This window comes from Pan paniscus, chromosome 12 (assembly GCF_029289425.2).
Source record: "Pan paniscus chromosome 12, NHGRI_mPanPan1-v2.0_pri, whole genome shotgun sequence".
Classification (NCBI taxonomy): Eukaryota; Metazoa; Chordata; class Mammalia; order Primates; family Hominidae; genus Pan; species Pan paniscus.
Genome location: NC_073261.2, coordinates 112,411,150 through 112,425,151, shown reverse-complemented (window position 1 = coordinate 112,425,151; position 14,002 = coordinate 112,411,150). Strand labels below are relative to the sequence as shown.

At 37.1% G+C, this 14,002-nt stretch overlaps 1 long non-coding RNA gene across 1 annotated transcript in view; it reads right to left on the bottom strand.

Moving 5' to 3' along the window:
* Positions 1 to 14,002, bottom strand: part of LOC117979080 (uncharacterized) — a 1,348,572-nt gene that overhangs the window by 381,578 nt on the left and 952,992 nt on the right. The window lies entirely within an intron of this gene.

Genomic DNA, 14,002 nt, shown 5'->3' with positions numbered 1-14,002 from the left:
AGATTAAATTCTCCAATTAAAATGCAGAGATGAGCAGAATGTATTTTTTAAATGATTTCACACACTGTCTTTAAGAGGCTCCTTTAAAATCCAAACACACAAATAGATTGAATGGTTGAAAATGCAATTATTGCAAACGGCCACCGAAAAGAACTGAAGTAGCTATACTAATAACAGAGCAAATAAATTTTAAAACAAAATTTTTAAATGAGACAAAAACAGATCACATATAATGGTAAAAGGTAAATTCATCAAAAAGATAGAACAATTATAAACATATATTAACCCAACAAGAGTGTCACTACATATATAGGAGAAAGTGGGCAGAAGCGAAGGGAAAAATAGATAATTCAAAAAGAAAAGTTTAAAAATGTGAAACCCCACTTCCAATAATAAAATAACTGGATAGAATATTAGCAAAAAATAAAAGGCTTCACAATAACATAAGCCAAATATTCTGTGTGTGTATGTGTGTGTGTATGTCTAGACAGATAGATATATAGATAAATAAATGATAGATAGACAGATAGATAGACAGAGATATATGAAAACTATAAAAACAACAGCAGAATGAGGATCCTTTCTCAAGAGCACATGGAACATGCTCCAGAATAGATCACATGTTATGCCATAAAAAAATTCAATATATTTAAAAATACTGAATTCATATAAGGTATATTTCCTGGAAATAATAGAAATAAATTAGAAAAAAAAGAAGCACACTTGGAAAATTTTAACAATATGTGGAAATTAAATGATACTTTTTAAACATCCAATGGCTCAAAGAAGAAATCACAAGAAAAATTAGAAAATACTTTGAGATAAATAAGAATAGATTAGAAAAATACCAAAAATTATAAGATGCTATGAAAATACTCCTTAGAGGGATATTTGTAGCTGTATATACCTACATACAAAAATTGAGGAAGATCCTAAAATCTCGAACTCAATCTTTTTTTTTTTTTTTTTTTTAAATTGAGACAGGGTTTCACTCTTTTGCTCAGGCTGGAGTGCAGTGGCACGATATCCACCCACTGCAACCTCCACCTCCTGGGTTCAAGGGATTCTCCTGCCTCAGCCTCCTGAGTAGCTTGGACTACAGGCGCACTCCACCACGCCCAGCAAATTTTTGTATTTTCAGTAGAGACAAGGTTTCACCATGTAGGCCAGGATGGTCTCGATCTCCTGACCTCATGATCCACCCACCTCAGCCTCCCAAAGTGCTGGGATTACAGGCATGAGCCACAACGCCCATCCAAGAACTCTATCTTTTACCCTAAGGAATTAGGAAGAGACTGAACTGATATAAAGGAGCAAATCAAGTGATCTTCTAAATAAAAGTAGGATACAGTAAAATTGAATGTGAAGTGCAAAAGGCCAGAAACAGAAAAGATTTTGGTATGTTTAAGAAGCAAGAATCAAGCCAGTATGCCTAGAGCAAGATGACTACAGGGAAGAATATTAGGAGCTGGAGTTGCAGAAGTAGGCTAAGGATAACCTATGAGGGCCTTATCACCCATACAAAAATTTTAAACTTAGATATAAATGTAATAGGAGTTGTGACATAATCTATTGATAAAAATGACATTAGATATGGGATTCACACTAAAAATATCCCTTAAAAAGATTTTATATTCAAGTTTTTTAAGACACTTTTCTAACATTAAATTACTTAAGCAACAATCGTGAAAATAACATATAGATTCATTACAAAGCAGTCACACCTTCAACCTTTCATTCATTAATTTATCATGTGTTCATAAAACAAAATTTATTGAGTCTCCATTAGATACTAAAGTCTGTGCTCAATACCCTGATTTAAAAGAAATGATCCTTTCAAGAAATGTACATAATATGGGAGAAAAAATATACTCAATGTGTAATTAAAATATAAAATGTGTTACAACAGAGAAATAGTGGATGATACAGGAAAACAAAACATGATGATTCTCATGAACCAGTAATAATTCAACTGAAAATTAAAGAAATATTTTGTCTTGCCACAGAAGTGTTTGAAAAAAAATTCCTTGAAGATGTTACTACTACAGGATGCTGAATTTCTCAAATGCTTTCTCCTACATCAATTAATATGATCTTATGTTTTTGCCTTGCATTTTCCTAACGTTGTGTATGACACTGATTGATGTGTGTAGGTTGAAACATCCTTGAATCATATGGATAGATCCTACTTCTTTATGATTACGATCTTTTAATATGCTGTTGAATTCAGTTTGCTAATATTTTGTGAAGAATTATTGCAGCTATGATTATCAGGGATATTGATCTGTGTTTTTCTTTTCTTATGGTGTCTTTGTATGGCTTTGGTATCAGGGTGATGCTGGCCTCATAAAAAGAGTTCAGAAGTGTTCCCGCTTATATTTTTTGAAGAGTATATTTTGCATTGGTATTCGTTCTTTCAATCTTTGGGAGAATTCGCCTGTGAAGCCATCTGGTCTTGGACTTTTCTTTGTTAGAAGATTTTTGATTACTGATCCATTCTTATTTATCATTAGTTTTTTCTGGCTTTCTACTTTTGGGGATACATCCACAGGAACTAGAATCAGGATTTCAAAGACACATCTGCACTCCCATGTGCATTGCATCATTATTTACAATAGTCAAGATATGGAAGCAATTAAATGTCCATTGATAGACAAATATGTAAAGAAAATATGGTATGCACATAAAATGGAATATTATTCATCTTTTAAAAAGAGGTAAATCCTGCTATATGTGACTGCATGAATAAGCCTGGAAGACATTATACTAAGAGAAATAAGCTAGATACAGAAGGACACATACTACATGACACTATTAACACTTATTTGACAAATTTAAAACAGACGGACTCATAGAAGCAGACAGAGGAATAGTGGTTGTCAGGGCCTGGGGGAGAGGAGAAAATAAAGAAACATTAGTTAGGGGGTAAAAAGTTTTAGTTTCATGAGATGAATAAGTCCTAGAGATCACATACATGGTATAGTGCCTATAGTTAACAATATTATACAGTATACATGTTTGCTAAGAGAGTGGATATTATATTGTATTCTTATTACAAACAAGAATAAGAAGCCAAAATATTGCGACCCCATGGCTACAAAAAAATTAGCTAGGCATAATGGCACATACCTGTAGTTGTAGCTACTCAGGAGGCTGAAATTGGAGGATAGCTTTAGCCCAGTAATTGGAGGCTGGCGTGAACTGTGATCATGCCAATGCATTCCAGTCTGGGTGACCAAGCAAGTTCCTGACTTAAAAAAATACGGGAAGAAAAGAGGGAAGATGGAAGAAGAAGAAAAAAGAAGGAAGGGATTAGGGAGACGGAAGAAAAAGGAGAAGAAGAAAAGGAAGGAAAAAGAAAAAAGGAAAAGAGGGAGGGAAGGAAGAAAGACAGGAAGGACAGAAGGAAGGAAGGAAGGAAAGAAGGAAGGAAGGGGAGAAAGAGAGACGGAGGGAGAAAGAAGGAAGGAAAAGAGAAGAAAGAAGAAAGGAAGGAAGGAAGAGAGGGAGGAAGGGAGGAAGGAAGGGAGGAAGGAAGGGAGGAATAGAAGGGAGGGGGCGGTAAAAATCTTGGAGGTGATGAATAGGTTTATGGCATACATTGCGTTCATGGTTTCACGGATGAATACTTATCCCCAAAAATATTGACATGAAAGAATATAACCTGGAAGCCTCACGGAAAACAAGTTTCAAATCTTTTGGGAGAAGTTGAAGATATAGGAGTAGGAGTTCAAGTCTCTGAAAGAATGGAAGTTAATTAAATTTAAGGAATAAGAAGTTTTAGCTAAAGGTGGAAGGAAGGGTTTATTTCTGTTATTTATTTTTGTTTTTTGTTTGTTCATTTTTAGAATGCAATGAATAGATAAGGGTACATTAAATCAACTTCTTTTTTCTCCAAAAGTATGAGGCCTTCAACCTTCATATGGCTTAACTTTCAGTTTCTAGCATAAATGTTTCTTGAATCTCACCCATTTTTATTTTCCTTCAAGGCTCAGTTGAATTATTTCTCCTCATCCACACAAGCAAAAACTCTGTTTGTATACTTCACCCCATCATTTCTCAGTCTTACTTCTTTATTTTCCCCTTTATTTCCAACACTATCACTTCCATGGCCTCCTTAGTTTAGTACTTTAAAGTACTATTGACTGAGGAGGCCCAACTGCTTGTGTTCAAACCCTCGCTCTACCATGTATTAAAAGAGTAACCTGGGGAAAATTATTTTTCCTTCAATGCCTCAATTTTTTCATCTGAAAAATAGAGACAATAGAATCCATTCATTTAAAGTGTTTAGAAAAATATTTATTACATAATAAAATCAATAAATATTTTTCACTAGAACTTATTTTTGTCTTCAAATTTCTTGAAGTTACCCTAAATTTGCTCAATATGTTTCATTCAAAAGTCGAATTCTAGCCACCAGTGAAACGAACTTTCTCTTTTTGTTCAACCTTCCTACCTGTGTATTCTTCAGCAATGTTTGCACTGTCTCAACTCACATTCTGATGAAATTCTCTGCCATCTGACTTACCTTCACCACCTTATTTAAACTACGTTCACTAAAGATACCAGTTAATGCTTAATTTATGATTTCATTTTTCATAGATCTCTGTAGCTTTTGACAATGTGGCCACTCTATTTATTTATTTATTTATTTATTTTTTGAGACGGAGTCTTGCTCTTTCGCCCAGGCCGGAGTGCAGTGGCGCTATCTTGGCTCACTGCAAGCTCCACCTCCCTGGTTCACACCATTCTCCTGCCTCAGCCTCCCCAGTAGCTGGGACTACAGGAGCCCATCACCATGCCCAGCTAATTTTTTGTATTTTTAGTAGAGATGGGGTTTCACCGTGTTAGCCAGGATGGTCTTGAACTCCTGACCTCGTGATCCGCCCGCCTCAGCCTCCCAAAGTGCTGGGATTACAGGCGTCAGCCACCGCTCCCGGCCGGCCACTCTCTTTTTACTTAAATTGCTAACTCTGTTAGATTATAGCATAACACACTTTTAGTTCTCCCTACCTATCTCACACTATTTGTGCATCTTTGAAAGATACTCTTCCTTTGTCCATCACATAAATTGCTGTGATCCTTATAACCCATTTTATCTGATTATGCATCGTCTAAAATCACATATATCCCTGACATTAACTGTTAACTCATTATTGCATATTTTCACTCCAGACCTCTCCCCTGAGCTTCAAACAAACATGAGAATAACAGTAGAAACTACCTTCTCACATTCCCAAAGAATCATTAACTTTTGCCAATTTCTGAATCTTCAATATTTAAAAATGAAATTCATCCTTTCCTTTTCTATTAACATTGCTCTAAAACATTCGTTCATCATCTGGCCTAGACATGTTCATATTTTTAAATGTCTCCTTTTCTTAAACTGCACAACTGAATTTCATTCCTTCTCAGATAGCAAAGTATGAAATTGAATCTGATTGAGTCACTTTCCTGTTTAAGATGTTGCTGTAGCTACAGCAAAAAAAAAATAAAAATAAAAAAGACAATCAAAGGTTTTAATTACATGTCCCCTACCAGTCTCTCAGGCTGAATTTGCATTGTCCTTGCTGAATTACAAAGGTCTTGAATTCTCATGTTCATGTTGTATTTAGAGTTTGTGGTTTTACTCATGCTGTTGTTAATACCTAAAATGTTCTTCCTACTCTTCTTTTTTTAATTAATTTTTTAATCGTATTTTGAAATGCAATGCAGGTATCACTCGCTTGAGGTTGCTCTCCAGAGCTAATCTTCTTTACGGGCCAATCAAGGAGCTCCTTTGCAAAGCACCCATTCTTTCTAAAAACAGTGCTATGAAGCACTTGCCGTATTGGTTTATAACTACATGTTGTATTAATATCCCAGGATCCCCACAGAAGCAATTATTATAACCTATTCAGTTTTGTACTTATAGAATTTACTATAGTGTGTGGTGTATGTTAGGGCTTGGCAAATATTGACTAACAATATGATATAATGCTCTAATCTATCTGTTTAGAAATGATAAATTTTGTTAAATAAGAAACAAAATTTCACAAATTTATAATTTTTTTATATTTGTAAATCTCTGAGAAAAGCCCAACATTTTCAGGACATATTATTTTTATAGGACGTTGTTAGATTGATTGCTAAATTTTTTGGATTTTCTATTTGTATTCTTTGAGGGGTATTAGTATGTAATTTGTTGTTATTGTTTTTTTAATGCCTTTGCTGGAATTTACTAGCACTGCCCTTAAAACCTTTGTCATGTCTGAACAAGTATGCAATTTTATTTCTTTCTGTGCATTAATATTTTTACATACACATCTAATTTTTATGGGTTATGTATGGTTCTATGTATTTATGCAAATGCTTAGTTGTGAGTACAAATCTTAATGTATACACTGGTTATTTAAGTATATCCAATTTTTCTCTGTCCCATTTCCATTGTGGAAGTATGCATTACAGTGTGTGCATGTATGTTCACATGTGAGTTTGCTTATCTTTGTGACTGTGTGCATGCACTATGCATGCTTGTTGTATGTATTTACTGTTGTGTGTTTTAAACATAAGTTGAGGGGCACCACCTATTTCCTGGAGTGAAAATTAATTATCCACTTCAGAGGAAAAAATAATAATAACACAAGATGTAAAACAGTCCTTTCTGAGTATAAACTACATGCTCCCCTTGCTGACTCATGTTTGCATCTTTTATTTTTCAGTGCTTTATAAACCTGATGCTGCCAGTACTGTTTGAAGAATTCTTGCTACAGGTCCCTTGCAGCAGTCTATAAAAAATTCATGCCCATGTCTTACAAACGCCAAATTTTGGCAAAGATTTTGCTAGGCAGGAGTTGGCAGCTGTGTCCTGATGCGCACCTGTTTCGGGATACTATCTAAATACAGGGAAAGAGTTTTCCAAGCACGTCAATTTTGATTCTCCAGTAGATCCTACCTTTCCAGCCCAGAAATATACATGTTATTTTATTCAATAAGGCAAGTAGTTTCTCATCTTTAAATTTCCATTTCTTAGTTTATACAATGATCTTTACAATTTTAAAAGCATTTTCACACATCTCATTTGATTTTATGTGACCTTGGTAAAGTTATTTTATTTTTCTGACTTTCAGTTTCTTTTCCATTTCTGCAGAAATATAATAATAATGACAGCCATGAAAACGGAACACGGATGCTATGAGGATGCAAAGAAGCAGATACATTCAAGAGCTTGTAAACTGTATGATAAATATAAATGTGAAAATGATCACTTATTCTTTTTTTTTTTTTTTTTTTTTTTTTTTTGTGAGACGGAGTCTCACTCTGTCACCCAGGCTGGGGTGCAGTGGTGTGATCTTGGCTCACTGCAACCTCCACCTCCTAGGTTCAAACGGTTCTCCTGCCTCAGCCTCTCGAGTAGCTGGGACTACAGGCGTATGCCAGCACGCCCAGCTAATTTTTTGTATTTTTTTTTTTAGTAGAGACAGGGTTTCACCATGTTAGCCAGGATGTTCTGGATCTCTTGACCTTGTGATCCACCCGCCTCAGCCTCCCAAAGTGCTGGGATCACAGGCATGAGCCACCGCTCCCAGCCACTTATTCTTATTATTGTCATTATTATTATTTCTCCCAGGAGGACTACAGAAAGGAAAAGACATCACAATATACTTAGTTTATAGGCTCAAAAACCAGTTTTATATTCTCTGCTGCTATACTTGGAAACAGAACAATAAGCTAGTTTTCCCTAGATAAGTAATGAGCAATCATGAGATAACAGATTATTTTCCATTATATTGATAATAGTGAATTGAATTAACAATCACTGTTAGCAAGTGCATGGGTAGTTGGCATTCTAATACAATGTTGACACGGTTTATATACTCTATTTTGCAAATTATCTGACTACATCTATCAAAATTTAGATTCTACCTAATCTTTGGCCCATCCATTTCATTCTTGGTATCTAAGGGAAAAATCATACGTAAAAACACACATACACATATATGCACACACACACAGGCATATACATATTTTGATAAGGATTACAGTTAAGATATATGTATATAAAAGGTGCATGTATTTGTAAATATACTATTTGATAATATGTATGAGATATGCATATATATTAAAATTTTAATAGATAATCATTGAAAACAAACTTAATTTCTATCTGTAAGTGAAGGTTAAATAAAGTGTGCTATATGCCTACCACAGGTTTCTGTGAGCCTAAAGAAGAATAAATTAAGTCTACTACTGAAATGGAAAAATAACTATGACATTGTCCTAAGTTAACAAAGCAAGTTACAGAAAAATATACTTGGTATAAACTCATTAATTAAAAATACGTTTATAAATATACTGATGTAGAGACAAAGGTGGTGTTTACCTCTACATAATTTTGCATTGCTTTATTTTTTGACTAGGTATCACTTTTGTAATTAAACAAAAGCCTGTCTATGTAATGAGGAAAGCATGAACTAAAAGCATTTACATTTTTACGAGATAAAAAGTAAGTATATTAAGACTCTTTAGAGACCATTCTAATGCACCGCTAACTAAAAGCAATTGTGTGATCCAGTGGTTGGAAATGAATATCTAATAACTGTATTCTAATTCTGGCTTATTCAATGATGCCCTGTGGAATTCTCTGGAGGCAACAGTTTCACTGTTGTCTTTCCTTTAGAGCCTATTATGATATAACAGCTATAATTTCCTTACTTCTCTGGATTTTGATTCTAAATTAAAACTATTTTCTTGATTGGAAGCAGTGCAGTGTAAAATGAAGGCAACTATGGGAAGAATTCTCTTGGGGAATGCAGGGGGTTCACCAATGTGCTTCGTTAACACTGAGTGTTCAGGCTGTAACGTCTTCATTCAGAAGAAACTGCATTAAATTTTATATTCCTGTGGCCTTAAAATTTTACAAAGAAAAATATTATCTCTAATAGGCAAAACAATGAGCAAGGCTTTATACTTTGCCACGTATCCTTTTCTTTGTGTGTTTTGAGCTTTAACCAGAACTAGCTAGATGATTTCAGTGCTAGATCCCTGAATCCTGGTTCCTCAGGTGATCCAAGATATATCCTGGGGTGCTCTGTCCTTGCTCTCAGGAGTAGGCATCTCCACAGAATTTAGATGGATTTATAAAATATAAATTAAATGGTGATTTGGGGAAGCGGAAAAGTGTAGAAGTAGAAGAAGTAGTCAGAAATCATAAATTTTCAATCTTGTCTTTCCAATTACTAACTGTGTTAACTCTATTAAGTCACATACTCCCTGAAACATAATCTTGTTTTCTGAAATAGTATCTATAAAATGCTTAATATAGAGAATGCCACATAACAAGCACTCAATAAAGACCAGCTACTATTACCATAATAAAATCAACACACTAGAAAAAATCAACAACAAACATTGTCTTCTCCATTCTCCCTTTTCCTACAGAATAAATTCTAAACATTTTAGGAGCATTTACACTGATTTTCACCAAATGACCTAAGAGTATTTTTTTTCATGTATCACTGGCCATACAGACTTAATATTTGTCTTCTGGTCAATCATTCTTGGAATATTCCCTGGTGCCCTTTGAGATGAAGGCCATTTTTGAAATACATCTGGCTGTTTGCTTTCCATTTGTAACAATCTCATTTAAATGTCATCCCCTTGGGGGTGGAGAAGGGGTTATTTAGTCTCACAATTCTATACAACAGTTATAACAAACAGCTTCTCCTCTGTGTTCCCATACCATCACACACCCTACTTGATCATCAATGTACTTCTAAATACTAGCTTTTCTCACCAGCCTAAGACCTTGAGAACTATCTTCTATGACATTTAGCAAAGACTGATGATTAATAAAGAGTAGCTCTGGGTGGAGCCAAGATGGCCAAATAGGAACAGCTCTGGTCTACAGCCCCCAGCGTGAGCGACACAGAAGACGGTTGATTTCTGCATTTCCATCTGAGGTAATGGGTTCATCTCACTAGGGAGTGCCAGACAGTGGGTGCAGGACAGTGGGTGCAGCACACCGGGCGCGACCCGAAGCAGGGCGAGGGATTGCCTCACTTGGGAAGTGCAAGGGGTCAGGGAGTTCCCTTTCCTAGTCAAAGAAAGAGGTGACAGATGGCACCTGGAAAATCGGGTCACTCCAACCCTAATACTGTGCTTTTCCAACAGGCTTAAAAAAAGGCACACCAGGAGATTATATCCCGCACATGGCTTGGAGGGTCCTACGCCCACAGAGTCTCGCTGATTGCTAGCAGAGCCGACTGAGATCAAACTGCAAGGCGGCATTGAGGCTGGGGGAGGGGGGCCTGCCATTGCCCAGACTTGATTATGTAAACAAAGCAGCCAGGAAGCTCGAACTGGGTGGAGCCCACAACAGCTCAAGGAGGCCTGCCTGCCTCTGTAGGCTCCACCTCTGGGGGCAGGGCACAGACAAACAAAAAGACAGCAGTAACCTCTGCAGACATAAATGTCCCTGTCTGACAGCTTTGAAGAGAGTAGTGGTTCTCCCAGCACACAGCTGGAGATCTGAGAATGGGCAGACTGCCTCCTCAAGTGGGTCTCTGACCCCGAGCAGCCGAGCTGGGGGCACTCCCCAGTAGGGGCAGACTGACACCTCACATGGCCTGGTACTCCTCTAAGACAAAACTTCCAGAGGAACGATCAGGCAGCAGCATTTGTGGATCACCAATATCTGCTGTTCTACAACCACCAGTGTTCTGCAGCCACTGCTGCTGATAACCAGGCAAAAAGGGTCTGGAGTGGACCTCCAGCAAACTCCAACAGACCTGCAGCTGAGGGTCCTGTCTGTTAGAAGGAAAACTAACAAACAGAAAGGACATCCACATCAAAAACCCATCTGTTCATCACCATCATCAAAGACCAAAAGTAGATAAAACCACAAAGATGGGGAAAAACAGAGCAGAAAAACTGGAAACTCTAAAAAGCAGAGCATCTCTCCTCCTCCAAAGGAACGCAGCTCCTCACCAGCAACGGAACAAAGCTGGATGGAGAATGACTTTGATGAGTTGAGAGAAGAAGGCTTCAGATGATCAAACTACTCTGAGCTACAGGAGAAAATTCAAACCAATGACAAAGAAGTTAAAAACTTTGAAAAAAAATTAGACGAATGGATACCTAGAATAACCAATGCAGAAAAGTCCTTAAAGGAGCTGATGGAGCTGAAAGCCAAGGCTCGAGAACTACATGAAGAATGCAGAAGCCTCAGGAGCCGATGCGATTAACTGGAAGAAAGAGTATCAGTGATGGAAGACAAAACGAATGAAATGAAGTGAGAAGGGAAGTCTAGAGAAAAAAGAATAAAAAGAAATGAACAAAGCCTCCAAGAAATATGGGACTATGTGAAAAGACCAAATCTACATCTGATTGGTGTACCTGAAAGTGACAGGGAGAATGGAACCAAGTTGGAAAACACTCTGCAGGATATTATCCAGGAGAACTTCCCCAATCTAGCAAGGCAGGCCAACATTCAGATTCAGGAAATACAGAGAATGCCACAAAGATACTCCTCAAGAAGAGCAACTCCAAGACACATAATTGTCAGATTCACCAAAGTTGAAATGAAGGAAAAAATGTTAAGGGCAGCCAGAGAGAATGGTCGGGTTACCCACAAAGGGAAGCCCATCAGACTAACAACGGATCTCTCGGCAGAAACTCTACAATCCAGAAGAGAGTGGGGGCCAATATTCAACATTCTTAAAGAAAAGAATTTTCAACCCAGAATTTCATATCCAGCCAAACTAAACTTCACAGGTGAAGGAGAAATAAAATACTTCACAGACAAGCAAATGCTGAGAGATTTTGTCACCACCGGGCCTGCCCTAAAAGAGCTCCTGAAGGAAGCACTAAACATGGAAAGGAATAACTGGTACCAGCCGCTGCGAAATCATGCCAAAGTGTAAAGACCATCGAGACTAGGAATAAACTGCATCAATTAATGAGCAAAATAACCACCTAACATCATAATGACAGGATCAAATTCACACATAACAATATTAACTTTAAATGTAAATGGACTAAATGCTCCAATTAAAAGACACAGACTGGCAAATTGGATAAAGAGTCAAGACCCATCAGTGTGCTGTATTCAGGAAACCCACCTCACATGCAGAGACACACATAGGCTCAAAATAAAGGGAAGGAGGAAGATCTACCAAGCAAATGAAAACAAAAAAAGGCAGGGGTTGCAATCCTAGTCTCTGATAAAACAGACTTTAAACCAACAAAGATCAAAAGAGACAAAGAAGGCCATTACATAATGCTAAAGGGATCAATTCAACAAGAAGAGCTAACTATCCTAAATATATATGCACCCAATACAGGAGCACCCAGATTCATAAAGCAAGTCCTTAGTGACCTACAAAGAGACTTAGACTCCCCCACAATAATAATAGGAGACTTTAACACCCCGCTGTCAACATTAGACAGATCAACGAGACACAAAGTTAACAAGGATACCCAGGAATTGAACTCAGCTCTGCATCAAGCGGACCTAATAGACTTCTACAGAACTCTCCACCCCAAATCAACAGAATATACATTTTTTTCAGCACCACACCACACCTATTCCAAAATTGACCACATAGTTGGAAGTAAAGCTCTCCTCAGCAAATGTAAAAGAATACAAATTATAACAAACTGTCTCTCAGACCACAGTGCAATCAAACTAGAACTCAGGATTAAGAAACTCATTCAAAACCGCTCAACTACATGGAAACTGAACAACCTGCTCCTGAATGACTACTGGGTACATAATGAAATGAAGGCAGAAATAAAGATGTTCTTTGAAACCAATGAGAACAAAGACACAACATACCAGAATCTCTGGGACACATTCAAAGCAGTGTGTAGAGGGAAATTTATAGCACTAAATGACCACAAGAGAAAGCAGGAAAGATCCAAAATTGACACCCTAACATCACAATTAAAAGAACTAGAAAAGCAAGAGCAAACACATTCAAAAGCTAGCAGAAGGCAAGAAATAACTAAAATCAGAGCACAACTGAAGGAAATAGAGATACAAAAAACCCTTCAAAAAATTAATGAATCCAGGAGCTGGTTTTTTGAAAAGATCAACAAAATTGATAGACCGCTAGCAAGACTAATAAGGAAGAAAAGAGAGAAGAATCAAATAGAGGCAATAAAAAATGATAAAGGGGATATCACCACCAATCCCACAGAAATACAAACTACCATCAGAGAATACTACAAACACCTCTATGCAAATAAACTAGAAAATCTAGAAGAAATGGATAAATTCCTGGACACATACACCCTCCCAAGACTAAACCAGGAAGAAGTTGAATCTCTGAATAGACCAATAACAGGCTCTGAAATTGTGGCAATAATCAATAGCTTACCAACCAAAAAAAGTCCAGGACCAGATGGATTCACAGCCGAATTCTACCAGAGGTACAAGGAGGAACTGGTACCATTCCTTCTGAAACTATTCCAATCAATAAAACAACAGGGAATCCTCCCTAACTCATTTTATGAGGCCAGCATCATCCTGATACCAAAGCCGGGCAGAGACACAACCAAAAAAGAGAATTTTAGACCAATATCCTTGATGAACATTCATGCAAAAATCCTCAATAAAATACTGGCAAACCGAATCCAGCAGCACATCGAAAAGCTTATCCACCATGATCAAGTGGGCTTCATCCCTCGGACTCAAGGCTGGTTCTACATAAGCAAATCAATAAATGAAATCCAGCATATAAACAGAACCAAAGACAAAAGCCACATGATTATCTCAACAGATGCAGAAAAGGCCTTTGACAAAATTCAACAACCCTTCATGCTAAAAACTCTCAATAAATTAGGTATTGATGGGACATATCTCACAATAATAAGAGCTATCTATGACAAACCCACAGCCAATATCATACTGAATGGGCAAAAACTGGAAGCATTCCCTTTGAAAACTGGCACAAGACAGAGATGCCCTCTCTCACCACTCCTATTCAACACAGTGTTGGAAGTTCTGGCCAGGGCAATC